Below are 21,491 nucleotides of genomic sequence, written 5' to 3'. Positions count from 1 at the left end.
CACATGACTGCTAAGTACCATCTTAATGCCATTGAAGTGCCACAACTGCGGCAAATCCCTAAACTAGTAGATGATGGAGCAGCAGAAATGTTTAATACCTGCAACTGTGGTGGACTACTACCACCCTCAGTACTTTGAACTTTTGGATACAGTTTCTGTTCATCTCACTCAGTGTTTTGACCAGGAAGGCAACCAAACATATGAAAAACTTCAACAGGTGCTTTAACAGGCAATGGCATGGACTCTATTGCTCAGTACAAAGAAATTGACCCTTTGCTGCTCAAAGCTCAATTAACTATATTACCTAGTATGTTCAAGTACTCTTCTGTCCCAGAACTGGCAGACAAACTGCAAAAAATGCTTCCAAGAGAGAGAGCTTTCTTTTCACAGGTTGAGAAGCTACTACAGTTTATTTTAATTATTCCAGTATCTTCTTGTGAGGCTGAGAGAAGCTTCAGTGGTCTCCGCCAACTGAAAACTTGGCAAAGATCAACTGTGTCCCAGAAAAGACTGAATCATGTTGTCATATGCAATATACATAAAGAGATGATGGACTCAGTTGACCTACAGACAATACCAAAACAATTTGTCCTCTGGAGTGAACGGCGCAAGAAATTATTTGGCTTTTCAAATTCAAAATCATAATTTTATTTTAGATACCTGCACCAGGAAAAAATCATTTCTAATTAGGCCAATTGCACGTTAAAGTTTAGGAATCTCACCAAGAGCATTTAGTTTATTTGTCCTACCTTTGTTTGCTTAGTGCATGAAGATGCGAGATTCATAAATATGTTTTTTTTCCATTTGGTCCAATTACTTTGTGACTCTAAATAACGATAAAGCATATTTGCAAACTGTGACTACAGGCACGCCTTTCTCAATATTTCAATTAAAAACTATGCGATTATATTAGTTTACCAGGGCTTATGGTTCTCATACAATGAGCGATTTGTATAGGGTCACTAGAAAGTCCTCAAAGTTGTCCCTGCCCCCCAGCCCCCAGGAATGTAGTGTCTCCTACGCCCATGTCCTAAGTGCAGCAACAAGAGATGCACATTCCTGTACCAAGTATCTGGACAAGACCCCCGACCGGTCTTTGTCCAATGTATTTATCCCCTCAGCTGCGCCAGCCGGCCAACTCGTGTGTGTTACATTGGAGCACATACATCGATGCTGACTGTCTGACTCTATAGTCCATCAGCGCTGGGCTGGGCAGCTACCAAACAGTACCAGGACTCCATGATCTGTCCTCCCATATTCCCAAATATTTATTTCTTTAAACTGCAGGATCTAAGCACTTTGCAAAGCTCATGTATTTTTTAAAAATAAAATTACATGTAGTTGCTGCATCGTCTCGCGCTGACAGCGTGGCACCAACTCTACCTTCTTCGCAAAGTCAATCGGCACCTGATTTCAGAATGCCATTCAACCAAAATTTTCGTTCCCTTTGATGGAGACAACAGCATTGTCACGGAGATCAAACTGGCACCGCTTCAGAGCATCCTCCACACAGACCATGACTTTTCTCAGGACAGAGGAAGTGTAACTGGATCATCGTATGCTTCAATAACTTTATTGGCACCCCATCTGCGCCGCATGACATTCAAGCTTGCAGCTTCACATTCAAAGCAGTGAACAATAATGCAACACCCTGCTTGACAGACATCAGCAAGGTTTTCAGTGGCCAATGCGAAACATACAGCGAAGACATCGCCAGACTGCAGATCCAGGATCCCATCTCGAGGTCCAAAGGAATTAGGTATTTTTTATGAATGCAAGTATACGCATCCCTGATGATTCCCCTCGACCCGACATTTCACTAGCTAAAATCTGGCAATGTATATTGATGGGAATGGGCTGAAAATAGAGCGCCTTGGTGAGGAAAACCAGAAGGATTTGGATCTAGAGTCATTGTGACAATAATCTACCATGCACTGTCTTCCGTTCAAGAAAAAAAAAACTGAAAGCTGTGCACTCTTATTCACGAACACGAGGCCATTTCACCTCCTCGCGGACACTTTGTGAATCTGTACGTAAATGAAATCCCAGTACTGAATTATGATATCATTTCTCAGTCATTTCGTAACTTTAAATCAGGTTCACGGCAATGGTATACCCGAGGTGTGAGTTATTAGAATCCAGCCTTACCAGACTTTCACAGATGTCGCCTGACTGGAACTAACACTGCCCTTTCCAAACCAGCCTGTCCCTCGCATTTAATTCGATAAACAGCCTGTCATAATTACTGCGCAATTTGCGTGTAAAACTAGATAATGTCGCGACTTTTTTTTCTAAAAATAGATATACATTGTGGCGCCATCTTCAAAAGGTTCTAAAACGACTTCTCTCAAGTGAAATAAACAGACCTTCAGAGCCACGGCCAGGCTCATCACCATAGAGACGAGAGACGCCTCCACGACTTCTCAACTAAGCTTGCTAGCTGACGTTCCCCTTTTCCGATACCGCCCATTGCCTCAGCTAACCTTCTTTCAACCATTTGATTGGTCATACTCTGTGTCCGTCTGCAGTAAGCCGTGGCCATCGAGGACGTTAGGGTAAGGTGAGCCTGGGCCACTGCTTGTAAGCACAGTTGCGGCCGTTCTTAACAGGTAAGGAAACAGCCGTTTGTTTGGACTAGATTACTGCATTGCGAAATTTTCCTTGCATCAAAGGCACCTAAATGGTCAAGCAGTTTGCGTTTAATATCAGTGTGCGTTGCTAGCCCTGTCTCGTTTATTTCTCCAGCTTTACCGGACTGTTTTTTTCCGTGGGGCCAGTGCTTTAAATGGGCCGGTACTCACCGGTACGGAGTACCGGCACTTTTTTATTTTCTCCCCTTGAGTACCGGAACTTTTCCTCTCAGATGGAGAGTACCGGTACTCACAGGGGTCCTGGCAATGACAAGTGGGGCTGCTCATTAATTCCTGCCTCAGCAGCAGTTTCAGTTTCAAAAGCCTCTCGGAGAGTGGAAGCCGGGGCTGAGCTGGTGTAGGGTGACCACCCGTCCGTAAATTTCACGGACTGTCCGTAATTTCGCCCTGCCGTCCGTTGTCCGCGATGAAACCTTTAACGGACGGTATTTGTCCGTAATTTCAGCCTTTCACCTAAAGGACAAGGGACGGCAGGGCAAAATTACGGGCAGATGAGTTTCCCCAGCAGGTTTCAAAGGCAGGGAGTCTCCTGTGCTCTGAGGGAGGGAGGGGCAGACAGATAAGAATCAGACCTTCTTGCCAGGGGGTCTCCTTCCCTAAAGACATGCAAATGTGCAGAACTGGTAAATCTGCAAATACAAAAGGGCTTGAAAACCCGCATTGACTTTACTAAAAGGAGTCACTTGAAGTTTTCTGATGGCAAAGACATTACTTTTAGAGAGGTGTTGTAATGGTGTTCCAAGGTGAGCTGTGGAGTGTGTGGTTTTAATGGAGTGTTATAATTTTTTTTAGTATTAGGTATAAACTGTATATTATTCAAATCTGTATTTCAGAAGCACTTATTTTTTATTTAACCAAAATGTATTTGGGCTTTTTGTAGCAGCCTTTATTATGATGTAATTGTATTTTTCACAGTTCTTTCAGGTACTTCAGTACCTCATAGTACTAACAAACATTGGCAAAGCAATAGGTCTCATCTACAAAAGAGTTATTGGCTTTGCTAATGTGTTTTAGCCATTAGCCATGTTATACACCAGAGTAGCTGCTGTTCAGCATGGCTTAAAGTTAGTGGCATAGTGGTGTGGAGTAGAGTAGCATAGGAGCAGTGGCGTAAAGCCCAGTGGTGCAAAGTACAGTGCAGCGGGGTACAGTGCAGTTGTTTATAGTGTGTTAGCGCAGAGTGCAGTGGTTTAGAGTGCAGTGGAATGGAGTGGCGTGGGACAGAGTAGAATGGCATAGAGTGCAGTGGAGTAGAGTTGCATACATTAGAGTGGCAGAGAGAGCACTAGCGTAGAGTGGTGCAGTGGCATAGATTGCAGAGTAGACTCACGTTGCAGGGAGTGCAGTGGCGTAGTGTAGAGTGGTGCAGAGTAGAGCAAAGTGCTGTAGAGTGGAGTGGCATAGAGTGCAGTGGCATAGAATGCAGTAGTACATAGTACATCGGTGTATAGTACAGTGGTGGAGAGTGCAACGCTGCAGAGTAGAGTGTCAGTGCAGTGATGTAGAGTGGAGTAGAGTGGCATAGAGAGCAGTGGCGTAGGGTACAGTGGTACAGAGTAGAGGGCAGTGGCGTACAGTGCAGTTGTTTAGAGTGCATTGGCGCAGAGTGCAGTGGCATAGAGTGGCATGGGGTAGAGTTACATAGAGTGCAGTGGAGTAGAGTGGCATACAATAGAGTAGCAGAGTGCAGTAATGCAGAGTGGTGCAGTGTCATAGAGTGCAGAGTAGACTCGTGGCACAGAGTGCAGTGGTGTAGAGTGGTGCGGAGTGGGGTATTGTAGAGTGGTGTAGAGTAGAGTATAGTGCCTAGAGTGCAGTGGCGTAGAGTGGTGTAGAGTTGCAAAGTAGAGTGTCAGTGTAGTGGTGTAGAGTGGTACAGATAACCGTGGCATAGAGTACAGTGGTGCAGAGTAAAGGGCACAGTGCAGTTGTTTAGAGTGCACTGGTGTAGAGTGCAGTTGCATATAGTGGCATTGGGCAGAGTAGAGTGGCATAGAATGCAGTGGAATAGAGTATATTGGTGCAGAATGCAGTAGTACAGAGCAGAGTGGTGTAGAATATAGTGGCGGCCAGTGCAGTGTTGCAGAGTGTCAGCGTGCAGTGGTGTAGAGTGCATTGAACTAGAGTGCAGTGGTCAGAGTGGTATAGAGTACAGTGGCGTAGAATAGATTGTTTCAGAGTAGAGTGCAGTTGCATAGAGTGGAGAGTGCAGTGGAATAGAATGCAGTGGCACAGAGTGCAGTGGCATAAAGTAGATTATTTCACAGTAGAGTGAGGTGGATTAGAGTGGAGAGGTGCAGGTTATAGTGGAGTTGCATAAAGTGGCATAGAGTGTGATGGTGTAAAGTAGTGTAGAGTGCCATGGCATAGAGTGCAGGGGTGCAGAGTAGATTAGAGTGATGTACAGTGTATTGATGTAGAGTGCAGGGGCATAGAGTTGAGTGTTACAGAGTAAACTGCATTAGCTTAGAGTGTATTAGCTTAGAGTGCAGTGGCGTACAGTGTAGTGTTGCAGAGTGGCAGAGAGTGGAGTTGTACGGATTAGATTGGTGTTGCCTAGACTGGAGTGGTATGGCATGCAGACGAGCAGAGCGCAGTGGTGTAGAGAGGCATAAAGTGCAGTGGCATAGAGTAGAGTTGTACAGAGTAGAGTAGAGAGGCATAGTGTGAGGTAGCATAGAGTGCAGTGGCATAATGTGGAGTGGTTCCGAATGGAGAAGGGTGCAGTGGCATGGAGTGGAGTAGAGTGATACAGACTAGGGTGCAGTGGCGTGTAGTGGTGCAGAGCAGAGTGGAGTGCAGTATGGATGATATGCTAACACACCTCCATTACAGACAACACATTTTTGATTGAAATGACCATTACATTTGCACAGATATACAGTTTTTCAAATCAAACTATACTGTGCACAGATGATGATGTGTGGAAATTGCATCACCTAATGCAATGATTTGTTTTAATCATGTAAAGGTATTTGTTTCCAGCACAGTTCAGAATTAACAAAAATGTGCTTGATTTGTACTTCTAATTCTGATATATTCTGAAGTTTATTTAAATGTTGTCATGTGATAGAAAAAACTCTTTCCTAACCCCAGTATCCAGCAAGATTGTCGCATAAACCCTCTCACTTTGAAGTCAGAGAAAGGAAAGTAAACACTAAGTTCCCACCGAAGACAGAGCCTGACATTTGAATTTGTTCTTTGAATGCACAGCAAATATGATAAGATAAGAACAAGATTTACAGGCCTGTTTACAGAAAGGCACTCGGCAGGATACTGTAAATACGGTTTTGGCAAGGGAAGGGCCGAATTCAAGCTGCATAGCCTAAAACAAATAAAGCCAGCAAATTGAAAGCAACAAATTGTGAGTTACAAACCGCAAGGTCAATGGCAAGCAACGGGCAAAATGCATTCACAAGGAAGCACTATGAATTTACTTAAAGTGACAACTGTGGGGTACTTTGTGGGGAAAGTCCAGTATTTTAGTCCATATCTTGCAGAGGTTTGGCTACATCAATCACCCAGGTAGTATGGCGAGAAGACCTGGAGTGGTTTCCATGTTGCAGGATAGGTCTGTACACCCATTCTATCAGTTTGCCACCATTTCCTATGGTACAGAGCTTCTGGCACACCTCTTGTAGGGTTAGTGCTAGGTGGCAGACATGAAATAGGGCATTTAATGATTATTTAAGGTGGTTGTAAGTAAGGAGTTGACCGGCGTGAACATGGTAGTCTGCCACAAGGGTTTGGAAATTTAGTAGCTCACTGTTCAGTCCCCAATTTTAAGACACCTGCAACAGGCCACTGATGGAGTTGCTCCGAGCACAGCCATCCTGTGTAAGTGGGAAGGCTTAGCAAAGGTAGTGCAGGAGCATAGGGTTTCTTCGTGTCAGTTTACAGGTTCTGGCAAGCCAAGAGAAAGCTGTGCATGATAACCCCGGATGGTGATCCGTAGAATGGTCAGTAGGAAACAATGAGCAGTGCATTAAGCCTTCCTTAAAAGTCTTTACTGGTAAACCCCATCTCATGCAGGGAGGTGAGCAGAAAGCCAGTGAGCCACCCATTGGACCTGTGCAGCTGAATAATAGCATCCTAAGTCCAGAAGACCTAATCCACCCGCAGTTAGCTTTAGAGTGGAAAGAGCTCCCGATGGCGCAGCAGCGACCAAATCAGACATGTGGCCTACCTGAAGAAGGAATGAAGGACGAGCAGGGGAAGGTTTGCAAAATAATACTATCATTGGGGTAGCACACGATCTTCACTAGTGCCACGTGGCCTTTACAGAAAGCAGAACAGAAGACCAAAAAGCAAACTGGGCTTGGAGGGACCGTTCGCTCTGCAGAGATTTTCATCCTGGAAATCAGTGTAAGAATGGTAGATATTAATCACTGGGTATCAAAAGGTAACTGGTTTCCAGTTCAATCTGAGATCTAATTGTATATGGTGGCAAAAACAGTGCCATATGTTAAAGAAACACTAATTACATTTTAAAATTTCTAAATTTTGTTTGTGCAATTTACATCCCAAATATTTTGAAGATTCTATGTGTACTTGACCCTTCGGGATAACCCAGATCTCTAGTTTGGCTTTTGCTCAATTTCAAAACCATATAAAGACATGGACAAAGCGGGCAATTGCCTTGCACAACCTTGCAAGGGGTCTGGCCCCTGCTCACCCTTCAAAAGCACTAACAGCGGACCATTGCACCAGAAGAGTTTGCCAAGGTTGATGGGTGTTGCTTGTTCAACCACTTGACAGTGCCCCTTCTGTTTCGCTCCTGTGTGCAGAGACAACTCCCCAGGTGGCCAATACCTTCAAATTGTCTTGGTGGACCCATCTTGTCTGATTGTAGGAATTGTCCCACCTTGTTCTTCTCTTCTTTATTTATCCAGTTCTTAGCAACAACCCTTTGAATTACTTGCTGTGGATCTCCCATTTGATCTCAGTTTCATCCTCCTCTTTGATTATCTTTGATTGGTAGTCCGGGCTCCAATTTCTGAGATAAATGTAGAGTTCCATTGATACACTCTAGTGCAGTGAGACTACAGACAAGATATAGGTACATCACATCCTGACATTAGGTGTGAGACTGTCGCCCACACCATCTGCCCTGCCTCTTTAAAAAAAATTAGGTTGAAAGTCCATGGGCGGTTGGGGTAAGCCAGATGTTTTTGTTCAATTTGTTTAAACTGGCATAAGGTTAATTACCTTAATGTGTCCCAAACTGTTTGCCAGGGGTTTTAAAATGTTCAGAAACATAATCAAATTTTTGCTGTTACTTTCTCTTCAGGAAAGATCGGGTAGATTTGGGTAGGGGTGATGGCCTTGCCGCAGTACTGAAGGGCATTAATTTACTACTGAACAAGGATGTAATGTGACACCTGAATGTAGCATACCAGGAGGCAATCACAAAAGGTCCACAGTGAATAAATAGTGCTATGTTAAAAAAAGAGTAAAGAAATGCACTAACAACATAGTGAGGCATGGCCTCTCTTGCGTGTGTCTGTAAAACTGACGTTTGTTCTTGAATTTTTGTCCTGAATTTTGACCGTTTGTCCTGAATTTTTGTCCTGAATTTTGACCCTTTGTCCGGAATTTTTAACAGTCCTGTCCAGAATTTGCCTCAATGCCAGGTGGTCACCCTACTGGTGTAAGAGCGCCGAAGCAGCGTTTCTTGTTTGTAGGCTTCGGTGAGCTATCTGAGCTGCATTGGAAGTTACCATGGGAGACGAAGGGTGTGGCTGCAGGGCGCTATCTTCAGCTTAAAAGGTGATTGTGAAACCTAATGGGCAGGGGTGTGGGAAGCATTGTTCAGGGCAGGGAAGCTTGTTTAGTAAGCCCGTTGTTTAAGATGCCTGCACATTTTCATCCATCAGCGTTTTTAAATTGAAGGCGTTTGCGTGAAAGAAATTCTCTGCCCTCTCCACCATCTTTCCCGATTAACCTCAAAGAAAAACGACATTAGAGGCAAAATAAATGATTTTTTTTTGCGTTCTACAAGTGGCAATCTCTTGCTTTAGATGGAAAACCGGATCCAAACCAATTGTTACATGGAAGATGGTCCATGGAAGATGTGACATTTTCATACATTTTTGAATTTTAGAGGCCAAACCTGTGCATTCTGGGATTTGTAGTTCTTTTTTTCATTCTATGCAAGTGATTAAAAAAATCTCAGCAATAAAGCATGTACTGTAAAAATCGGGGATGGATTTAAAAAGTTACATAGGATGCCATTTGGGACTACCAGCCCCTGCTCACATATTTTGTGGGAGTCCACACACATTATGCATAGAACAAAGATCAACAATGACCATTTTTTGGTATTTTTTTATGGAGAATACTGAATCCTTCAGGGCACTGCTTCTGGTGCACGATCTACAACATTTTTGAGAGCTGCCACTGTCCGGCAGTGTATGTGTATAAAGACAACATGTGAGCAGTGCTTAATTTGAGCCGGTGGTTTCTTCTTCGGTGCGGGGCACCAGCACTTATTTTTGAGGGCCGCCACTTATTTTTCTGCCTCAAGAATTTACTGCAAGGAAAAGAGACATATGGGAAAGGCAGAGGAAGAAAAAATCGAAAATGCTTCACAATGGGAGAAAGCAGAAAGCATGTGAGAGATGGAAATTAAAAGCCAAAAGTGTGCAAGTTTGCAAGCACAGTTATGCCTGTGAGAATGACATGTGGAACTTGTGTTTGTGTGAAACTGAAGGTGATTCAGAGTATGAAATGGATGTTTAAGTCAGGGACATCTTAAGGTTTTGTGGCCCTTGGCCAAACGTATTTAGGGTGCCCCTGTTTGGAACAGCTTTGAATTTATGATCCAGTTTCAGCTCTTTTTTGGCCAGGACACTGTCAGTGCACAGACACACTTGGCGAAATTCTAAATGTGTTTACATCTAGTATTCTGGGAAAGTGACCTGATTTTAAGTTTGTAACACAGCATATAACTCATGGACAGATACATCGTTCATTCATCGTTCATTCTTACAGTGCACACAGATTTCTGGCATACAAAGCTTAGAATGTCCAAAAACCTAGCCCCGCCCTTAGCACCACCCTTATGCCCACCCCAAACTCCACCCCAGTCCACCACTCTTTTTGGTGAGTACCTGCACTTATTTTTTTCCATTTAAAGCACTGCGTGGGGCTGTTGTTAAATTGACCTGTATAAGGGTTACGCTACAGCATTGCCATTGAGAATATCTCAGGCTTGCTGAGGCATTAACTATTAGGTATCATCAGGCTGGCTGTGTCCTGGAATATCCCTCTCAGTACTGCTTGGTTACACTCAGAGCTGAGGCCCATGTGCACTTCGGTGTGGGAATAGGGGGTGTAAATATACGAAAATAAGCACGGATCTTAAAAATTACCTTCGTACTTAGGTGAGTTCTTAAAAATCCAAAACAGTGGGTTGCAGTACAACCTACATCATGAATACTAAGGAGGTAGGTCGCAAATTGTTACTCACTATGATTGGGGGGCCATCACTGGGATGGTGGCATGCTGGGGCCAGCATGTCTGTGACCGACAGGTGTCGCTCTTCCGTTAGGGTGGAGGAGCGTGGTCCCCCCCCTTCTCCCATCAGCAGCAGTTTAATTTGTTAATCCCTTCGCTGCCAGACCTTTTCCTCCTCCTGTGCCAAGCCTTTTTTTGGCTATTTGGGGTAGTTTGCGCTTAGGCCCTCATAATGTTTTGTCCACATAAGCTATCCATGCCAAATTTGCGTCCTTTTTCCAACATCCTAGGGTTTTTAAAGGTACCCAGAGTTTGTTGCTTCCCCTGGAGGAGATCAAGAAATTAGCCAAAATATAGCTAAAATTTGGGTGTTTTGGGAAAAAAGTGCTGCAGAAGAAAGCATGTTTTTTTTTCCCCTGAGAATGATTTGCAGTGCTAAAATCATCATCTTCCTAGCTTTCAGGAACAGGCAGACTTGATTCAGAAAACCGCACTTTTCAACACAATTTTTGTATTTTATTAGGACATACCCAATTTTTACTATTTTTTGTGCTTTCAGCCTCCTTCCAGTTAGTGACAGAAATGGGTGTGAAACCAGTGGTGGATCCCGGACAGCTAAACATTTCTGAAAAGTAGTCAACATTCTGAATTAAGCAAGGGATCATTTAGGGAGATCCTGCAAGGTTTTCTTACAGGAAATAACAGCTGAAATAAGAAAAAAAATTAAATTGAGCTGAAAAAAACAGCCTTTCTGTCCACGTTTTCTTCTATAACATTTTCCTGCTATGGCAGATTTTTTAAAGCAATATATAGCGTTATGTCTGCTGGACTCTTCTGGTTGTGGTGATATATAGGGCTCGTAGGTTCATCAAGAACCCTAGGTACCCAGAGCCAATAAATGACCTGCACCTTGCAATGGGTTTTCATTGTATATTGGCTATACAGCAATTCATTTGGTAGAATATAAAGAGTGAAAAATAGGTAGCAAGGAAACCTTTGTATTTCCAAAATGGGCACAAGCTAAGGTGTTGAGAAACAGTGGGTATTTGCAAATCTCTAAATTCGGGGTCCCCACACTAGCATATGAATTACAGGGCATTTCTCAAATACACGTCTTTCTTACTCACTGCCTTACATTTGGAAGGAAAAAATGTAGAGAAAGATAAGGGGCAATAGCACTTGTTCTTCTATACTGTGTTTCCCCCAAGTGTTCAGATAAAAATGGTACCTCACTTGTGTGGGGGAGACCTACTGCCCGCGACAGCAAACGTCCCCAAAAAATACATGGACACATCACATTTTGACATTGAAATATGACGTGTTTTTTGGAAAGTGCCTAGCTGTGGATTTTGGCCTCTAGCTCAGCCGGCACCTAGGGAAACTTAGCAAACCTGGGCATTTCGGAAAACTAGACACCTAGGGGACCCCAGGATGGGGTAACTTGTGGCACTCACACCAGGTTCTGTTACCCAGAATCCTTTGCAAACCTCAAAATTTGGCAAAAAACACTTTTTCCTCACATTTTGGTGCTGCAAAGTTCTGGACTCTGAGGGGAGCCACAAATGTCCTTCCATCCAGCATTTCCCCCAGTGTCCGGATAAAAATGGTACCTCACTTGTGTGGGTAGGCCTAGTGCCTGCATCAGGGAAGGGTCCAAAACACAACAAGGACATATCAAATTTTTCTTATGAAAACTGACCCTTTTTTTTTTTTGCAAAGTGCCTAGCTGTGGATTTTGGCCTCTAGCTCAGCCGGCACCTAGGCAAACCTGGGAATTTTGTAAAACTAGAAACCTAGTGGAACCCTGGGTTGGGTAACCTGTGGTGCTCTCACCAGTTTCGGTTACCCAGAATCCTTTGCAAACCTAACAATTAGGCAAAAAAAACACCTTTTCCTCACATTTTGGTGCTGCAAAGTTCTGGAATCTGAGGGGAGCCACAACGTCCTTCTACCCAGCATTCTCCCACATCTCGCGATAAAAATGGTACCTCACTTGTGTAGGTAGGCCTAGTGCCCTCAACGAGAAATGCCCCAAAACACTATGTGGACACTTCAAAATTATCAATTACAAAACGACCCGTTTTTACAGGGGTGGGCACCTTCGTTTTTGGTTCTGGGGATAGCCATTACTGAAAACTAGGCAACCAAGGGAGTCCAGGGAGATGTGACTCGTGTGGATCCCCCAGTGTTTTCGTACCCAGAATCATCAGCAAACCTCAAATTTAGCAACATTTTTTTATTTTCCCCACATTTTTGGTTGGGATCACCGCACCAGCACAAATTTCCTACCACCCAACATTCCCCTCGATTTTTGAGAGTTAGCCAAGTTCTCATGGCCCAAATGTAAAATCAAAACCCAAAATAATCAGACGTCCTCTTGCTTACCGTTGTGATAATCTTTTAGTGTGTGGGGGGAGAGCTGAAAGACTGTTACCCCCTTCAGTTGGGGTGGGAGCATAACCATGTCCATACTGGTTGGTAGCCACCGCCCCATTATTATTATTGTTTTTTAAAATTCCCTGGCATCTAGCAGGCTTTCTGCCACCCTGGGGAGTGGATCGGGGGTAATTGCCCCATCTGCCTGCTGGTGGGAAGAACAACTTTGTCCCCATTTATTTGGGGTGGGGGTATGGCCATATCCCCACCCTCTTTAAAAAAAAAAAAAAAAGAAATATTCCCTGGTGTCTAGCGGGCTTTCTGCCCCCCTTGGGGGCAGATGGGCCTAATAGAAATAGGCCAATCTGCCCTCAAGGGGGAAGAAATGGCCTAAAATAATTTGCTCCCATGGGAAACAGCCCTTGCCTAAGGGGCCGCTCCGCTTACGTATAATAGTAGAAAAAAAACAAAACCCTGGTGTCTAGTAGTTTCTGGCCCCCTTGGGGGCAGATTGGCTTGATAAAAGTAGGCCGATCTGCCACCAAGGGGGGCAGAAATGGTCTAAAATAAAATTGCCCCCCAGGGGAGCGACCCTTGCCTAAGGGGTCGCTCCCCTTGCGTGAAATTGGTGCAAAAAAAAATCCCTGGTGCCTAGTGGTTTCTGCCCCCCTTGGGGGCTGATTGGCAGAATAAAAATAGGCCGATCTGCCCCCAAGGTGGCCAGAAACGTCGTAAATTAAAATTGCTCTCCAGGGGAGCAACCCTTGCCTAAGGGGTCATTCCCCATCTGCAAAATTTTTTTTTTAAAAAAGATCCCTGGTGCCTAGTGGGGTGCAGAAAAGGACGTAAACAAATGCCCCATCAGGAGAGCGACCCTTTCCCAAGTGGTCGCTCCCCATCATTGTTTATTTAAAACAAATAAAACTCCATGGTGTCTAGTGGTATTCCTGCAGCACGATCGCAATGCAATTTTCCTTTCCTTCCCTTTCATGCCTCTCGGATCTCCCCCACTCCCCGATCGGTAGAGAAACAAAAGTGTTTCTCTTCCGATCGCGCTGGAAGCTGAGCTTCCAGCACGATTGGGGCGACCTCTGATGAGGTCCCCCCATGGGCCGGTGCCAGGACGTAATGGTTATGTCTCTGGGACAGCAGTGCTGTGCCACGGGACATAACCATTACGCCCGTGGCGCGAAGGGGTTCAATGGGCGGTGACGAGCAGTGAGGGGAGTGCAGTGTGCCCTCCCTCAGTGCTCATGTATGTTTGGCCGGCAGTCTCGGGCCAGCCAAATACATGTGCCGTAAGCTCTCTCCAGCCCAGCAACACCGTTGCTTGGGAGCGCTCTAGCTGGGCTCTCCCAGCCAATCCTGACGCTGCTCTGAGCAGCGTCAGGATTGGCCATAGGGCAGGCTGGGAGCCTGTGCCTGACTGCAGAGATGGGAGCAAGAGGAGCGGCACGGAAGCAGAGCAGGTGCATTTTCATTTTTTTTTAAATATTTTTTTACATGTCTTACCGCCTACTACCCCTCTCCTCCCCCCAACCCTGCAAGCTGCACCCGCCCCGCCCGAGCAAAGGTAGCCGGTACTGGTGACTCGGCTTTCATTTAAAGTATTATTTTTTTTAAATGCAGCCTGTTTTCCTTATAGGAAACGTACAATGGTTCCATGGAAAACTGCTTACTCTTCAACAAACTATTTTTCTATATTCATAACGAGAAAAGTGCCCCGCGTTTCCCCCTTGCGAATACATTACCATCTCCTTTGAAGTATTAATAATAAAATATAAAAGTTTTGCAATCGGATTTCAGTTGCAAAATATCAATATATTACATACCAATTTGGTATTTGCCATGGATGCCTACAACACACCCCTTCCAGTTACCAAATTGTTATTCATTCTAAATCCCATTTTAGGAGTCAGTAAAGAAGTTCAAGCTTGTGAAAATGCTTACCACATCTGGATGTTATAGTGGTCTAGTGAGGGAACAAGCATTGGCAGTCAGGTGGTCTGAGGTTAATAATTGTATGGCAACATTTGTATAGCTAATACTACCCCTTTGTAGGGTGCTGTAGTGCTTGCCTATATGAGTAGCACACTACACTGTGTAGGGTGTGTTGCTTTTGTTTGTTTTGATCCTATATTCTGAGTGTTTCCGTGTCATTCATGATTACCACCAATGTGTTGTTATTGTGTTATTGGACTCGGCTCTTAACAATTTGATGGATGTGTGAGAGATACGCACACAGTTTTTGGTTTTCAGTAAGTTGGTACTGTTGAGAAGCTCTGCACCTCCCCTTGTGATTTTTTTTTTTAATGATCATAATCCACTTACCAGGTTACTTCTCAAGGTTGTTCATTCTGATATGTTTTGTTTATATTTGATGGTCCTGAGCAGGAATAGATTGGAGGGCGAAACGGTGGAGCGATCTGCTGGGTTAGCCTTTGATAATAGTATCCCATAGCTGATTGTCATTGTGAGATGTCAAGAAGTGGGCATAGTATGTCGCTTGCTGGGACCAGCAGTGGTGGTGTGAGCACTGTTTCTTAGATAATTGGCATGATGGTCATACTACTCAGCACCCAGATGCGGGATAGTAGAAAATGTTGTCCTCAAGGATAGATGAGACAATCTGTCTCCAAAGACATGATTCAAAAAAGCATTTCAAAATAAAATTGAAAAGTAAATATGAACTCTAGAGGGGGTCTCAAAACTTATCTTTCCATCTCATCCCATCCAGCGCAGTTTTAAATATTAATATAAAATAAACTCACACACCAGTGGAGGTCGCCAGTAGGTGGGTCTAGTTAGGAACGTTTTTCCATAGGAATATATATATTTTTTTGTGTTGGTAATAACATTGGCCCTGTTTGACAAACCACCATGAAACTTTACAAAAAAGTGCTATCTTTCGGCTAGTTTGTGCATGGAAAGATTTGGGGTGATTCATCAAGTGGGGACCTATAAAAAAGGGGGGGTCCCAAAATGCAGAATCCCCATGCATTTTCCATAGACTTCTTTAACACAGGATACAGCAAAAACTACTGAATGGAACTACACTAAATTTGGCAAGAAGTTCTTGGTCCACAGATTGTGCTTTAAGTGATTTGGGGAAAATCCGTTCAGTAGTTTTTGAGAAATTAAGGGTGAAAAATAATTGTATATTTTGGCACTTGGACTTGCAAGAGTCTTAGAGTCTCTTGCGGGAAAGCCAATTTTAAAATAGAGCTTTCCGATTGGCCCATCGAGCTTTATTTCCCTAGGCCAGCTTGCTCCCGTGGTAGTCAGAATCCTCCAAGCGCTCTGATTGGCTGCTACCAACATGAGAAAAATTTTGGTGGCAGCCATTACAGGACTCAGGGACTTAGGGGGTCATTTCGACCTCGGCGGTCTTTTGACAAGACCGCCGTGCTGAAGACCGCCAGTGGTGGCGGTTTTCCGCTCAGCTTATTATGACGGCTGGCAGCCCTCCGTCCTTTTCCGGACGGAGAGCCGCCAGCAGCCATACTGGCGGGCGGCGGGGAAGTGGAGGTTGCTCCACCTCCACCGCCATGTCAACAGAACACCGCCTACCGAATCACGTTCTGTGATTCGGCATGGCGGTGTTCTGTTGACCGTGTGGTGGCGGCGGAGCAGCCCCCATGGATACCGTCCCCTCCTGGAAGATCAACGGACAAGGTAAGTTGATCGTCCGTTAGGGGAGGGGGGTGGGGGGTGTTGTGTGATGTGTGGGTGCATGGGGGTGTGCATGTGAGTATGAAGAGGGGGTGTGTGAGTGCGTGTATGCATGCGGGGGTGTAGTGTGAATGGAAATGTGTGCGTGTCGGTATGTATGTCTGTATGGATGTGTGCGTGTATGTCTGAATGAGGGTGTGCGTGTATGACTGTGTGTGTGTCTGTTGGCATGTTTGTTCGTGTGTGTGCGGGAATGTGTGTTGGTGGTGCCTGCATGCGTGTCGGGTGTGTGTCTGTGTTGTGATGTCGGGGGTAGGGTGGGGAGGGGGGTCCTGCCACCTTTGGGGGATGGCAGGGGGGTGTCGGGGATGGACTCGGGGGAGGGGGTGGAGGGTGGCGGAGACCCCTATCAGTGCCAGGGAAGGAATTCCCTGGCACTGATAGTGCTTACCGCCATGGATTTCATGGCAGTTCCAAACCGCATGAAATCCATGGCGGTAAGCCGGGTCATGATACCGCCGGCGGTCTTGTGACGGCCGCCGGGCTGGAGACCCAAATTTCCAGCCCAGCGGTCGTCTCCGCCATGGCGGTCTGATCGGAGAAGTGGCGAATGACCATGGCGGTAACCGCCATGGTCATAATTCCAATTTTTTTACCGCCACTTCTCCGTCAACTGCCAGGGTCAGAATGACCCCCTTAGTCCCTAGCCCTGAAGTAGTGAAAAATATAAAGATATCTGGGGCAGGGAAGGGATAGTCTGACTCCCTATGCCCCATTGGGGGAATCCAGAGGAATCCCCCGGGGCCAAAAAAGATTGAAATACAGGAAACAATGCAGCAATCACTCAAAACTCTTGCAGGAGCCGAAAAAAGAAAAATGGCGACGGGCCACATTTAAATGCCTAATGCCCTGGGAGGGAGAGGCTGCATGGTCCCCCCCGCTCCTTGAGCCTCGAAGGGCCCCAAGCACCCCACGCCTGGGCCTGAAATATGGGGAGGGGTGCCCCCTTTATGAGCCACTAGGGGCCTTGGGAAGCCCTTTTGTGGGTCCAACATTACTTTTTATGGGGAGGGGGCTTCGTGGCCACCCTCCTGAGCTTCAGTAGCCCCCAGGAGCCGACTCCCCGGGCCAAAATGTACAGAAATTGGGAGGGGGCAACCCAGTGGCCACCTCCCTGAGCCTCAAAAGGTCCTGCGGAGTCCACCCCCAGAGCTGAAGTTTTAGAAAATGGGGAGTGGACTACACAGTTCCCCTCCCAGAGCCTATAAAGGCCCGGGGAGCCCACCCTTGGGGCCAATTCATTTAAGGGAGGTGGGCTCCCCTGGGGCTGACTCGCAAGCTATGCCCTGGGGAGTCCACCAGAGTGTGACATAGCAGCTCCCCTGCCTGTAGAGGCACAGACAGGAAAAGCTGTGTTTGCTCTCGCTGGGCCGAAGCACTTTCAAATCTCCCCCCTCCCCCAAGCGTGAGGAAACACCAAGTCCACGCCCAGTGAGTTGGAGCCTAAAAAATGGTCCAGACCGTTGGGAGTAGACTTAAGATCTGTTTGCCTGCCCCAAGTGATGTGGGCAGGGAAACAGATCAAAATATTGCTCTCACCCGCAGACAGCAGCATTAGAAGCAGCTCCTTGTGGGTGAGAGCAGTGCTGGCTCCCGCTGGATGCTGGTAGCCGGCTGGGGCCATAGGGGTATTGGAGCTCCGCCCTCACCTTTTACTGCACCAGGCCCTTGGAGATGGGGTCCCCAGGGATGAAGGTGGCCTAGAGAGTGGAGATGCGTGCCCCCTCTCCCCATAAAAATTGCGGCGGGTCCCGGGGGATGGTGTCCCCGGCACCAAAATCGGCCTGGGAAGGGAGGCCGCGTGCCACTCCTCTACCAGACATGCACGCTGAGTCCCGGGGGATGGTGTCCCCTGGGGCAGAAAGCAGCCGGGGAGGGGGGACTGCATGCCCCCTTCCCCCTGATAATAAAGCAGGGCCCCTGGGATGGGGTACCTGGGGCTAAAATCAGCTTGGCAAGGGGGACCATGTGTCCCTATCCTTCTGTAAAATGCACTGGGCTCCAGGGGATGGGGTCCCTGAGGCTGAAGTTGCCCAGGGGGCAGGGGGGGTCTGTGTGCCCCCTACCCACTAAAAATTACACAGGACGAAGGGGACGGGTTGGGTCCCCGGGGCCAAAATCGGCCCAAGCAGGGGAACTGCATGCCACCCTCCCCATAAAGATTGTGGTGGTCCCTGGGGGATGGGGTCCCGGGGCTGAAATTAACCCTGGAGGCTGCATGCCCCCTCTTGAAGTAAGCATGCCGGGCCCTGGGGGATGCGGACTCTGGGGCCGAAATTGGGCCATGGAGGTGTGCCATTTGCCCCCCTTTTCCTGATAATAAAGCAGGGCCAGCGGGGGGATAGAGTCCCTGGGGCCAAAATCGGACCCCTCCTCCTGTAAAATGCACTGACTCCGGGAGATAGAGTCCCTGGGAATGAAATCAGTCCGGGGAGGGGACCACATGCCCCTTTACCCCTTTAAAATTCTCTAGGCCTGTGGGAGAGGGTCTCTGGGTCCGAAAGCCATGTACTACCCTCCCCATAAAAATCATGCTGGGACTTGGGGAATGGGATCCCCAGGGCCAAAACTGGCCTGGGGTGGGAGGCCATACGCACCCCCTCCCCTTTATTTAAATGAGTGACTTTAGGGGGATTGGGTCCCTGGGGCCGATAATGACTCGGGGAGGGAAGCTACTTGCCTCCCTCCCTTTCAATAAAAATTAAAAACAGCCCCAGGAGGTGGGGTCCCTGTGGATAAAATCAGCAGAGGGAGGGGATCAACATGCTCCGCTACCCCTTTAAAATGCACTGGGCCCGGGACATAGGGTCCTCATGGCCAAAATTGGACGGGGGGCTGTGTGCCCCCCTCCTCCTGAAAAGTGCTCCAGGACCTGGAGGAAGGGGGTAAAAATCAGCCCAGGGCAGTGTGCCTTTCTCCCCATACAAATCATGCCGCACCCTGGGGTATGGCCTGGGGTGGTGGGGCCACGTGTGCCCCCTCCCCTGTACTTGAAAGAGTGGCCCTAGGTGCTGGGGGCCCTGGGACCAATAACGGCTCGGGGGGTGCAGCCTCCCTTTCCTTTAATTGAAAGAAAACTGTCTCTGGGGGATGGGGTCCCCAGGGCCAGGTCATATGGCCAACCCCAGCCCCACTGTGCACACCTGATGGGGTTGGCTGTATGGAGGGGAGGTTGTTCTGCAGGGCCTAACAGGGGTTGCATTTACGTATAGTAATTCAGTAATACTTTACGTTAAAAAAAAAACTAGCAATTTACACAAAAAAATAAAGGTTAAAGTAACATTGTTGTTAGGTGTATAACAAGATCTGGGTTTTTTTAAACCTTAGAAGTTCCCTGAAAATAAACAAAGGTTAAAGTAATGTTAAAGTTAGGTGACTAGGTCAGTGTTAACATTAAAGTTTTGAACTAAAAAAACACAGAAATTCACCATTTATAGTTAGCAGTGCTAACTATAAGTTGCACCCCCGCCGTGCACTGCTTATGACCTCACATTAGACATCGCCTTATAAAATGTTCTATGATATCTCATAAAGAAAGCAATATTAGACAGCAATATTTAAAACATATGTTATCACTGAAAAAACGATATTCTTACCATCTTATTCTGTCCCACGATATTCTTGAGTTGTATCACAATATTTGTTCTTTGATACTTTGGCAGAATACCCTGAATCTTAGTCTCCAAAAAAATAAAATCCAAAACCTGCTCAAATACAGGTTCCTAATTCACTAAGCCACATCACATGAGTTAAATGCAGCGAGGCCAAAAAAACAGTAGCCAAGTCAAAATCTCAAAATCAGTCCAAGAACACATGCAGGGTTAAGTAGAAAGGAGCAGGAGAAAGGAGATCGAGAGGACCGACAAAAGAGGAAAATAAAAAAGGTCTGGGAGTGGAATCATCAGGGCTGACTGGTGTTTATGGGCAAAAGAGGCATTGCCCTGCCACTCTCCAGGAAGAGGCAAGAACAGGGAAATAAACACTGAGTAGCTGAAAATATATCACTGCTCTGACACAGTGTGCTGAATCTCTTGGGTGAACTTTAGTGAAATTTGCAGATGTCTTACTTCGCAAGTGCCAGCCGGGCGTGGTTTTCTTCAACCTGCAGGCACAAGCCTCAGCTGTGAGGTCACATGAGAGGGAATGTTTATCGATGCAGTTGCTTTTGAGTCACATAAACAGTGGCCCTGGAAGGAGTTACAAAACTCCATTCACTTCAGTGGTTGGAGGTGGGGCAGGCCGATTAGGACAAAGGGGGGTGTGGTGGCAACAATTTGCTGATCATCACAGAGGGGCAGACTGTAGGAGGGGGTCAGGTGGCTGCTCTCCCTGAGATGGTACGTGTTTAGTACTGCATTTGGGTTCACTTTGAAAAAACGTTATGGAGCTGTGCTTGACAGAGTGCTCCTTATCATGACGATAGATGTCCAAGAGAGGGATGTAACCAGCTGTGGAAAACAATTGCACTAGTGGGCTAAGAGGTAAGTGTGCAGTTATGCTTCTGTCTGCATTAGAGGCACTGTCAACCCTCCCCCACCCCCTTCCTTCTGCTTTAGCAGCTACAGTGGGGTGAGTTTCTTCCTGGGCCTCTTCTGCCTGAAGTTCAGCAGACAAAGGCTCACAATTAACCTGTGCAACAATGGATGGTTGACTGAAAGGCAGGGTAGATGGATGTCTAGATGAAAGGATTGATGGATAAGTGAAAGGGTGAATTGATGGATGGATGAATAGATGGATGAGTGAGTTAAAGGATGGATGGCTGAGTATAAGGGCTACTGGAGGAATGGATGGATGGGACGAAGGGTGGATGGATGGGTGTAAGGACGGATGGCTGAGTGAAGGGGTGCATCAGTCAAAGGGGGTATGATGGTTGGATGGAGTGATAGGATAGATAGATGGAGCGAAAGGGTGGATAGATGAGCAAAAGGATGAATGGATGATTGAATGGATGGATGAAATGAGGATTGATAAGTGTAAGTATCGATAATTGATTGGATGGATTTGTTTGATGGATAGGTGTCCCTGGACCAGTGGCGCTGTACTTTATGAGCTCCACAGCTAGACTACACACACCTTATTTTGTGGTCCATTTTGATTGTATCAAGAGTGAATGTTTATTCACTCTTGATATAATAAAAATAAAATGCAGAACTGCTTCTTGTCCAGCAACAAACTGGGGAAGCTAGTGACATTGTTTGATTGCTGACACAGGTGCATGAAGATTCCTGCTCCATTCCAGCACTGTGAGCATGCCTGTGTGACTGTGTGTGAGTT

The 21,491-nt window shown here is 46.4% G+C and overlaps 1 protein-coding gene across 3 annotated transcripts in view; it reads left to right on the top strand.

Moving 5' to 3' along the window:
* Window positions 1–2,508: 2,508 nt before the first annotated feature.
* DNAAF3 (dynein axonemal assembly factor 3) overlaps window positions 2,509–21,491 on the top strand; it is a 165,376-nt gene continuing 146,393 nt past the window's right edge. Inside the window, exon 1 of one of the 3 annotated variants that reach the window (XM_069200750.1) lies at window positions 2,509–2,609. The gene's annotated coding sequence lies outside the window, so the exon portion shown is untranslated. The remainder of the gene's footprint in view (window positions 2,610–21,491) is intronic. The other 2 variants (XM_069200751.1, XM_069200752.1) reach the window with 2 other exon arrangements.

This window comes from Pleurodeles waltl, chromosome 7, assembly GCF_031143425.1.
Source record: "Pleurodeles waltl isolate 20211129_DDA chromosome 7, aPleWal1.hap1.20221129, whole genome shotgun sequence".
NCBI lineage: Eukaryota > Metazoa > Chordata > Amphibia > Caudata > Salamandridae > Pleurodeles > Pleurodeles waltl.
Note: the sequence above shows the minus strand (reverse complement) of the source record. Positions and strands in the feature narration are given on the sequence as shown.